We start from the raw sequence: 11,323 nt of genomic DNA on the forward strand, positions 1-11,323 counted from the left end.
GAATAAGTCTGTCGAAGATGAGTTTTTCGAGAGGGGAAGAGGGACAAATAAATTTAGGGCTTTTGAGAGGAGAAGAAGTCGTGGAAGTGGGTTTTTTCGCTTGAAATATGCTCAAGATGATGAAGACTGGGGAGGCCATCCACGATAAAAAGAAGAGGGAAGAGAAAGACAAAGAAATTTAGGGTTTTGAGATTTTTTTTATTCTTACTTTTTAATAGTTAAGAAAGGGAGGGAAACAAAAATGAAAGAGGAAGGAAACAAAAAAACAAAGGATTTAATATAATTTTTATACTCGATATTTAAAATGTGTCAAGTACAAACGTATCAAACTTGACGTTTTAACAATGTCAAGTTTAGGCTAGCGAGAAAAAATCCAAAAGAATTCGTGAATCTCCATTTTTTTTTCATTTTTTATTGACATTTTTCTCTTAAAATACATGTTACTTGACATTTTTTCATAAAAACGTCAAGTACTAAAAATTTCAAATGTCAAGAAATGTGTTTTTCCTTGTAGTGTTTACACATACAATGCAAGGTGAATTTAAATTAATTATCTCAAATTATTATGTTTTGTTTTCTTTTGATTTTGTTATTTTAAAATAAAACTGATATAAATGAGAAGATAATTAATTTAATAAGAGATTTGAAATTTTTTTAATTTAAGTTGATAAAAAATTTAAAATTTGTAAATTTTGAATTTGAGTGGGAAAATGATAAGAGTTAACCCCAATTGGAATGATATTATTGAAGGAACTCTTATCAAAGAGTACCTCTGAGTGGAAGCAAGATCGTTCCAAACTCATTGTGACAAAATTGCCGCATTTACAATCAAACAGGCTAGTTATGCATTTCCAACAAATTACAGGCATGTTTTGAAACTTTAAACAACAAGAGAACAAAACACATACCAGTTGAAGAACCCTTCTTCATAGAAATCTCTCTCTCGTCCAACGGACTACTCCTCTCGCTCTCGCTGAGAATGTCTAAGCAATCGTCCACCAAATCGTCTATCCACGAATGAACTCCTCATGAACACGGCAACAGGGCAGGCACTACCACTTTGAACCCTCGGTATTCTCGCTGTGAGAATCTAAGAGGTGTGGGCTCTGTTGGATTTGGTAGAGGGAAGGAGGAAGAGACAATCGTATACCACAACCAAGCAAGTGGGAGAAGTTGGGTGTCTATGATGATGGGCAGAAATGCACGTCATTATAGGCCTTTTATTTAGAATTATAAGGGCTGTTAAGTAGAAGATGCGGTGATTATACTTAGAATTCATGAGAAAATGAGTTTGCGTCTATCGACATTAAGAATCTTGGCTAACCCACTTTTATGCGTTATTATGCGTTCAGTTGTCTATTTTTGTAGCTAACACAGGAATCGATCGCATATGCGGAAGCTAGGCTATTGCAAGGACGACCGCATGCCGGGGATCACTCCATCGTGGAGATGATCGCATGCGGTGATCGCATACGTCAGTCGTATGGGTGTTGCGACTGTCGAGTGAATGCATCCATCGCATAGAAGTTGCGGCTGTCAAGCGAATGCAGTCATCGCAGAGAGATTGCGGCTATAGAATAAGAACCATAATAGAAGAGCGATCACAAGATTGGTGGAATGCAAGCATGAACGCATACATTGGGATTATAAAAAATATGATGTTGACATTTCACCTACCACGCCGTTAGCAACAGAGATTTAGAAAAAGACCATCACGTCGCGAGTGTTAGATTCAGAGCAGGTCCATTAATGCTATCGGCGATCAAGCTCTATAAATAGAAGCCTTAAGGCAGATCTTTGTGATCTAGACCAAAGCGTGAGAAGATAGTCTTAAGAGTTCTTTATCCCTTCAATCATTCTGGGGAACTTAGGAATAAGCTCCGTTTTCTACTACACAACGTATGCACCCTTTAAGTAGGATATGGTGGTATGCGGTCATCTTGCTTAGGTTGAGAGCACGTGAGCGGGATATAGAGGCTTAGAAATAGGCTTCTTAACACTATTGCAGATACATCGCATGCGTTTACGTCAAGTGTGTATAGCATGATCGCATAGCTTGCATGGGCTGGGGTTGCCCTTGCGATCAAGCTTAATGTTGCAGTGAAGATATCCTCGCCTTTTCATCTATTTTTTCCATGCATTTTACTACGCGTTAACAGTTTTCGTGTCTCTACCTCTCAGTCATACTTCCACCACTTAATCTGTTAGTTAGGAGTAGGAGTATTGTGTAGCCTTTCAACCTCAAATTCTTTTATTCTTCGCCGTAAACACACTACTGCATAATATTTAGCTACAAGTCCCTGAGTTCGACCTCGGATCACCCGAGAAACTTGCGTTCTCGTTATACTTGGTGAGAGCGCAAGAAAACTTGTGACAGGAATACATGGTAATTGCATATGAGATCAATGCACATTTTCCATTCCAACGCATGATCACCGACGCATGAAAACAAACGCATAACCTAAGACATGTATCGCATAATACGCGTTCCCTAATTTTTATCACCAGTCTATCATATAGTCGATGATTTCATTTAGTAAAGGGCTGCGATCGTATAGACGATCGTTTAGTAAACGTTCGGGCAAGCAATCGTTTAGAAAAGAGCTAGACGATCGTTTAGCAAAATTTATACGATCGTTTAGTAAACTGCGCACGTGTATACGATCGTTTAGAAATGTTGAGCTATCATGTAGGCTCTCGTTTTGCTATGTGATAGGCAGTATACACCATTCGTGAGCAAATGTCTGATCCTTTTGCAAAATGAAAACAATTTTCATTTTTTCCTTCAGTTATGAAAATTGAATGCAACCTCCCACTATCATTCAGTTACGGAGAAAAATCCGGGCAACAATTATCCTATAATTGTCAAAATTAAATAATAAATATAATCTTATTATATTCATTAACTTATGGTTTAATATCACATCATATGCAATATATTAACCATGTCTTTTTCTCCTCCATTAGATATAAATCATATTTATATCATTTTCCTCCAGTTAATGTATCTCATACATTATGTCAACCATATCATATATAATTGACCCGTTTAATCATATCATATATAATCGAACTCCATATTGTCAATTTGAACATTTCAAACTGACCCAAAAACTGATTCTCAACTTGAATCCATTGAGCTACCAAGGGGACTTTATGGACCTATGGCTCGAAGCTCCAATGGTACGTGAATAGCTAACTAAACTCTTTAGCCACGAGATCCACCATCCGTTAACTACGAGACATTCCACTAAAGACTGACAGCTGCACTCTTCTCACCACAGATATATTTCCATGTCCATCGGATATAACCAATCAATAGTATGATAACCTTTCACAGATGCTCATAAGTACATCTGGGCTAATTTACCATTTTGCCCCTACATCTAACTCCTTAAGTACCATTGATCCCTCTAATGAACAATACAACATAGTTCTACTATGTGTGGACACCTCTTGGGCCATTGGAAGGTGTGTGACACCACATCGTTCAAGCTCCAAAATCAGTCCTTAAGGGAGCAATCTATCTAGTTACCCCTGCTTCAGGAAAGAAGTGAATTCCATCTTGTGTAGCTGAATTTTCAACTCCCAAATTAGACGAATCCCCAAAGTGGTAGGTTTGAGTCGGCGATTTGGCTACTCGCACCCATGCAAATCAAAGGACTGCCCTCAAAGGCAAAAGTTCCTAACTCACTCAGGATTGAGGTCATGTTACCTATGGTCATCCCAGTGAAGTGAAGTCTCTATCATGAACGATGTTATATAACGAGACTATAACACTTCATGGTCCAGACTTATACAAACTCCTTTGTATAGGACACCCCCGCTTGCATGTCTCCACATGAATGATCAGGATCAGACCATCTGTAGCAAGTCACAACACTTGTAACTATTCTACAAAGCAGGCCGCATCCGTAATGTTACCAGGATAAAGTTTCCCTCCTATATCCATATACTATAGACCATTTTGGTTATCACTTAAGGCATACCTGTATGTCACCACATACATGCTTAAGTTACAAATGACAATCAGGGATCTTAGTTTATTGGTTTGTGGTAAAGCAAATAAAACATCCAATATTCATAGACAAAAGTGAAGAAAATATCATATATTATACATCACAAGCATTTGTTCAAAACTGTAACTACAGGACCCAACGAGAGTTTAGGGCATCATCTCCAACAATTATATAATACATCTTCTTCACTTAGCCCCCCAATCCATCTCTCTATCGCATGTTGTTATCCATGTCGAGACTATCATCAGCGTCCTTAGGCTTGTGTCGTTGCGGAGGGTAGCAACAATAAGTCTCTTTTTCACTTTCTTATGAAATCTCTTTTCCACAAAGCTTTACATGCAAATAAAGTCGTCAACCCCGTGCTCTGTGTTGCTGTTTACCAATTATCGTCGTTGTGTGGTTGCCAGAGGAAATGACCAACAGTGTTTTATTGAGTATCCGAGCCTATAATTTGGGTTTTTATTAAAGTTTTGATTGTTTTGGAGTTTTGTGTTGGGGTCGCTTGAACAGAGGGATTTTTTTCCTCACGATTATGTGTAGTTGTGTGTTGGCTTTCCAAAATCTCTAACTTGTTTTGGATTGGGATTAGAGTTCTTGGGGGCTCTCCAAATTCCTAATTCACTAAACTGTTTAGTTATAGTGTATTTGTGATTTTTTGAATGTTTTTAAAACACTTCACTTTCAACTTCCAAACATTATGTATTTAATTGTAGTTGAGGGTAATTTTGACAATTTCTCATTATTATTTTTTATTATTTAATTTCATTTTGCTACCTTTACAATTTTGAAAATATTTTACTATTTTTTCAAATGAAACATTGAAATTTGCTATTTATCTAGTCTGACTTGGTCCTTTTGTTTATGTTTTTAAATGTCAATTTAGCATGAGTTTAAAAAAAAATTAAATTTAAGGATTAATTTCTTATCAAAACAAAATCCAACTACGGAAATCCTATAATACAAAATTAAAAATAAAGGAGACTTGTAGTACCTAAAGTTACGGATGTTGACGTGATCAAAGTTTTTGGATGGAAGAAAATATCTAAAAAGTATTTTAAAACTTTAAAAAATATATAATTTTATAAACTAAAAAAATCAACTATTATTGAAATAAATATATAAGAATAGTGGACAAAGAAGACTATTACTTATAAGATCCAAAAATAGGTCATTGGTTTATCCTTTGTACCATCCAAGTTTCCATGACTTTTTTTTCTCTTCCCTCTTTTTCAGCTTGACAATATATAACAACCCTAACTAAATAAGGCAACATGTGCTATAAATATATCTAACCGTAAACATGAAATAAATTTCTTAGAATAAGGTATATTATACTTTATTATAAGAATTAAATAAATTTAAAAATATTATTTCATGTGTAAATGAAGCCGATCATTAATGACTAAGACCTATTATTAGAAATTGGGGAAGAACGGAAAGTTCTTGGAAGTTTATTATGATAATATGATGAAGAGAAAATAAAAATTACACTTGTAATATATTTGAAAATAAGAGTTGAAGTTATGACGTTATACTATTGGAAGTTGAGTATTATTAAAAATAATATACTATTCTAATTACAGGGGAAGAAAGGAAAGTTCTTTGAAGTTTATTATTATTATTATAAAAATTTTCACAAATAGAAAAAATGTCAATCAATTTACATAAATAATAATAAAAAAATACTAATAGACTTCTATAAATGTCTATCAGTGATAGACTTTAATCAATTTCTATCACTGATAAATACTGATAGACTTCTATTATTTTTTAAAATCTCCCTTCTTCTTCTTCTTATTTTTTTTGTTGAGAAGAATAAAAAGTACACTTATAATGTATTTAAAAAAGACTTTAAATTGTACTAAAAAAGACTTGACGTTATAACCAATGATAATATCCTTGAATATGTCGATATATCCGTGGATATATCCATAAATCTAAGGGTTCATATCGATATTAAATATCTATAGATATTTCCAACATCTTTCATAAATGCTCGTAAAACATAAGTAATATCATCTATTTAATCCAACATGAGTATCACTACTATAACAATATCTAAAACTTAGTTTTGGAGTAAAAACAACTTGATTATTAATCTAAATAAATTCTATAAGTTTCGTGACTTACAATAATATGTCCGTCGATATATCTGTAAAATTGAAATTTCGATATAGATATCGATCTTGATGTTTTAATCCTTGATTATAACTTTATTTAGAATACATGATTAAATGAAATTGATTGGTCTTGTGTACCAAATTAATTTAATTAATAAAAGAATAAAGTGAATTACTTTTTTTAGTATAACAAGTAGACTATATTGATATTTGAACTCATGACCTCAACAGAAATTGATCTAAATTCTTGTAGAGTTATATTCATTTTGGACAACTAAAGTTATATGGTTGGGTCATAATTTTAATAAATTTGATGGATTGCAAAAAAAAAAAAAAGTTATTTATAAAAACTTTTAAGTTTTGTATAACAACACTTCTATTTAATTTATTGATTTGAGGTGCAAACCCCTAACTTTAGGTCAAACTATATTTAGGTTTATTTGTCAATTTATTATAATTTGTAAAAGTTAATATTTAATATAACATAGATTAATTAAAAATCATGCATATACATTTTTTTTTAAAAAAAATTAATCAAACATCACATTTTTTTTTATTATTATCATCATATTTACAGTAGCAACACACTTTGTTTTTTTAGTTGGATGATAGGTGGAGCGGAGAATTATTGACCTCTTGCTCGAAAGATATATGTTTCATCAAATTTAGTTATGTTAATTAACACATTTCTTTTATTGACTGACAATAAGTTATTAAAAATTAAAAAAATGATCAGTATGCTTGTGAATAAATAAAAATGTTTGGTTGAATGATTTTTTAGATTTAAATTAAATGAACAAATTGAAACTCCAAAACTCATTAGAACTAGACTGAAATTAAGATGAAACTATTAAATACAAGTTGGTGTAATATTTTAAAAACTATGGGCACCAAAATAATTATATTATTCCAAGACAGTTAATTGAAGTCCCATTTTATAATAATTAATTCGATTTTTATAGACCAAATCTGATCGGATAATCATTTAGACCCCGTTTTGTAACTGATTTTTTGTTTTTGTTTTTGAAAAATAAGCCTATTTCATCTATATTTTTTACAATGCTTAACATCTTTTTTAAATACAATAGTTAAATTTGTAGCCAAATTCCTAAAACAAAAACAACTATTTGAAAGCTATTTTTTTAGTTCTTAAAATTTGGCTTAATTTTTTAAATCATTAGTGAAAAGTAGATAATAAAAGAAGAAATTTGGAGGTGAAAGTAGTGTCAATAAGGTTAATTTTAAAAAACCAAAAACAAAAAACAAAATAGTTACTAAAGGGGGCTTTAGTTTTTAATTTTTTTAAATTAAAATTATAAACACTACTTTCATACCAATGAGTTTCTTTGTTTTGTTATTTTCATTTTGATTTTATTTTTTCAAAATTCATGTTAAATTTTAAATACAAAGAGTAGTTTTTATTGTTGGAGTTTAGGAATGTACATGGGTTGGGTTGGGTTGAGGGTATTTTTTGGACCAACCCGAAAATCTGGATTAGTTTGATTGACAACCCAAATGACCCAAATAAAGTTTCCAACCTAACCCAACCCAATCCTTAAAATTCGGGTTGGGATGGGTTGGGTTGTCGTGTTATAACTTTTTTTTTCTATTTTTAATGAAAAATATGTAAATTTATATATAACACATGACTAATAACTAAAATCTCATAAAATTAAGATGCTAAATACCAAATATCTATGATATTTATTGTAAACTTTAAACAAAGACAAATATCATAACAATTTTAAAAGAAAAATATTAAAATTTCAAAAATTAATTAATACAAAAAAATCAAATTTTAAACAAAGAGGAATATATATATATACAAAATTTGGGTTGGGTTGGGTCAACCCAAATTGTTTTTAGCCAACCCACAACTCAACCCAATCCAATAAAAATAAAAAAATTCAACCAAACACAACCCAAGAACAAAATTAACTCAATCCAATCCTTACATTTTGGTTGGATAGTTCGGATTATTCGGATTATTTGAACACCCCTATTGAAGTTTGACTAAGAATTTGAATGTTACTTCATAAAGATCACTAAGAGTTGGGGGCATTGTAAAATTGTAAAATTTTCAAAAATCAAAAAGTTATCAAACAAAGACTTAAATTATTATCTCATGCGAGTTTAGTTTCAGATCTCGACTTAAATAAATCAAACCTATTTAGAAAGTGATTGGCAAAAACCAAGAAATTCAAGTTATATTTATAAACTTAATTTTTAAAAAATAAAAAATATTAATAAATATGGCCAATATATGAATAGATCATGTACGTAGTGGAAACTCGTAAATAATATGAGTGTTTTATGTTAGGTTATCAACCAAAACAATTTAGTGCATGTTTAGGAATGATATTAAAATTTTTAAAATGACTTTTGTCGTATCCAAAATCATTTCATTTTAATCGCACAAAATTAATTTAATATTTAATCTTATACTTTTGAATTTAATTTTTATATTATCAAAATTAATTTCAAATAATTATCAATATTAGGGTGATTTTAAAATTTTCAAAAGTGGTTTTAATCCTTTCAAAATTACACTCTCACACTTGTTCTTATGCTACAACATTGGTTACCATATATATTTTTTTTTTTTGTAACGTTTAGACATATATGAGAATAATTTAATTGGCATAAATAATATACTTTCAATCAATATGTTTGAAGTTCCAAACCTCTATCCTACATATTATTAAACTATAAAAATTGAAAATGTATATGATAAAAATAAAATATAATTTTCACAAACTGGTAATTTTCTGATATTTGATAGAGTAGAGATAAAACTAATTAAAAAAATCATGAGATATGATATGATATTTTCTTTTTATAATAAATAGATATAGAATATTACACCCATGAGAATTTGAACTTTTAATCTATAGAAGATTATTGATACTAGTTTAGCTATTATAAAATGAAGAAAAGAAGGAAAGAATAGAGGGCAAAAGAATTAATCATCCCTAATGACCCACAATTAAGAAGTCAAACTTAAAAGTTCTTCTAAGTACTCAACACCTAAATCCTCAAAAACAACTACAGTTTTCTTCTTCTTCATCATCTTCTTCTCCATCTTCTCCACCTCAGCCATCTTCTTCCTCCGTATCGAGTGGCGCCGCTTAAGCGCCAAGACCGGCGAGCACCCGGCCTCCCATCGATACTTCATCTCTCGGAGCGACTCTCGAACAACCTCGACCGGAAAGTTAAGCGTAGCTAGCCCTCCTCTCATGCAAAATGCGGCTTGGTCATACGCCAATGCAGCCGCCTCGGCACTATCAAATGTCCCCAACCACACCCTCACACCTTGTCGAGTCGAATCCCTAATCTCGGCTGCATATTTCCCCCACGGCCTCCTCCGCACCCCTCGATAAACCCTCTCCTCCTTATGTGATTGGTCTTCTTGCACTACGATGTCGTCGCTAAAACTCCCTTCTTCCTCTATTTCCTCTTTAACTTGCATCACCACCGGAGATGAACAAGAGCTCGAATCCGACGACGTTGTTCCTTCGGCCACCTCGACAAACATATCATCAAACAACATCTCTTTCAAGTAATTGAAGTCAAATGAACTCTCTTCTCCGGAAATAAAACTCTCATTGTGATTATTGTTCCACAAGAAACTTTCTTGGTAATTACCAAACAAATCACTAACAATTGACATTTTTTTTTGGGATAAATGGGGTTTTGGGGATATACTATACAAAAATGCAATGAGGGGTTTTGAATTTGTGACCAAAATAGGAAAGATGAGAAACCCTTTTTATAAGAGAGAGAAATAAGGAAGGGTTTTTCTATGATATGTATGAAAAGTTTATAATATACAAAGTTGGTGGTTATATAAAAATGGAAGGACCACAATAAAAAGAAATAAAGCACGTGGGTCAAAGAATTATGTTTGAGGCTAAGGGGCGGCTTTGGCTGATGATGTGATATAGAGAGGTGAGTTGGGGTGTGGGGATCTAAATTCTCAACTGTCAATGTCGTTTTTGCTGACCAATTAGAGCCTACTAGGGTTTTCTTTAAATAAAATATTTCGATGATCCGGAAAACGAGATCGGTACGGTTCGAATTCAAATGACGTGGATTGAGTTGATCAGGTGGGGCGAAACGAGAAATAAAAGATAGTCATTATCTATTTTGTTTAAAAGGGTAATCGTTATCTATTTTGTTTCTCTTTAACTAAAATTTATATGAAAGTTTTTTAATATAGGAAAACATGTCTTTTTAGTTTCAGAGATTGGTTATATATAGTTTCTGTTTGGTCTCTATGTTTCAAAATGTTACCATTTTAGTTTTCATGTTTTGAGTTTGAGTTCAATTTAGTTTCTAAATTACATAATATAAATTGGTCCCTAAGTTTCCAGATTTACACTTTTAACCTCGATTTTTCACCAAATATTCACTTTCAATTATTACCATTACTGTATATTATTTGAAGGGTAATACAGGATGCACCTATTTTTCTGCATTCATTCTCACCACTCACATAAAAAAAGTTAAAATATTTCAAAAAGGGAAAAAACAAAATTTGTCACATGATAAGTTATGATTAAACAATTTGACGGGATGCACAAAGATAGATGCTACCCAGGATGCACTTAAATACTTTTCTTATTTAAATTTAAAATAATTAGGAAACAAAAAATTAAAATTAATTTTAATAATGAAACTTAATTAATAATAAATTTTTAGCTTTTTAAATTAATTAATATACATTAACACTAAAGACAGAAAATAAATATTTAATAAAGGGTCGAAGTTAAAAGTACAAATCTTAAAATCAAGAGAACAAATAGAAACAAAAATCAAATCTCAATGAAAAAATTACTAAATTGAAACCAAATTAAATATATTTTTTCCCTTTTAGATATTAAAAATGCGATATCACGCACTAAAGTGAAAATTTAGGTCGAAATCTCTCTTATTTGCAATAAAAGTATATGTGAGTTTTAAATTTATTTTTAATTAAATCTTATTTGATCTAATATTCTAGATTATATACTTTAACAGCAATCAAAGTTTGGAGATTGAAAAGATAGACCGAAACATATATAATTTAAACCAAATTAAACATATAACTTCTTAATCGTATTTTCGTCTTTCTAATTAGAAGTGTGCATGTTTTATGGCTCAATTAATATATGTGTAGTTCGAGCATGGTTGAGTATTATTATA

At 31.4% G+C, this 11,323-nt stretch overlaps 1 pseudogene across 1 annotated transcript; it reads right to left on the reverse strand.

Moving 5' to 3' along the window:
• Nucleotides 1–8,938: 8,938 nt before the first annotated feature.
• LOC120087059 (ethylene-response factor C3 pseudogene) lies at nt 8,939–9,898 on the reverse strand (annotated as a pseudogene). Its single transcript, XR_016532268.1, has one exon. The product of XR_016532268.1 is annotated as an ethylene-response factor C3 pseudogene (transcript).
• Between the last annotated feature and the right edge of the window lie 1,425 nt (nt 9,899–11,323).

The sequence above is a fragment of the Benincasa hispida genome, chromosome 9, assembly GCF_027475165.1.
Source record: "Benincasa hispida cultivar pf3 chromosome 9, pf3_genome.v1.1, whole genome shotgun sequence".
In the NCBI taxonomy this organism is placed as follows: Eukaryota; Viridiplantae; Streptophyta; class Magnoliopsida; order Cucurbitales; family Cucurbitaceae; genus Benincasa; species Benincasa hispida.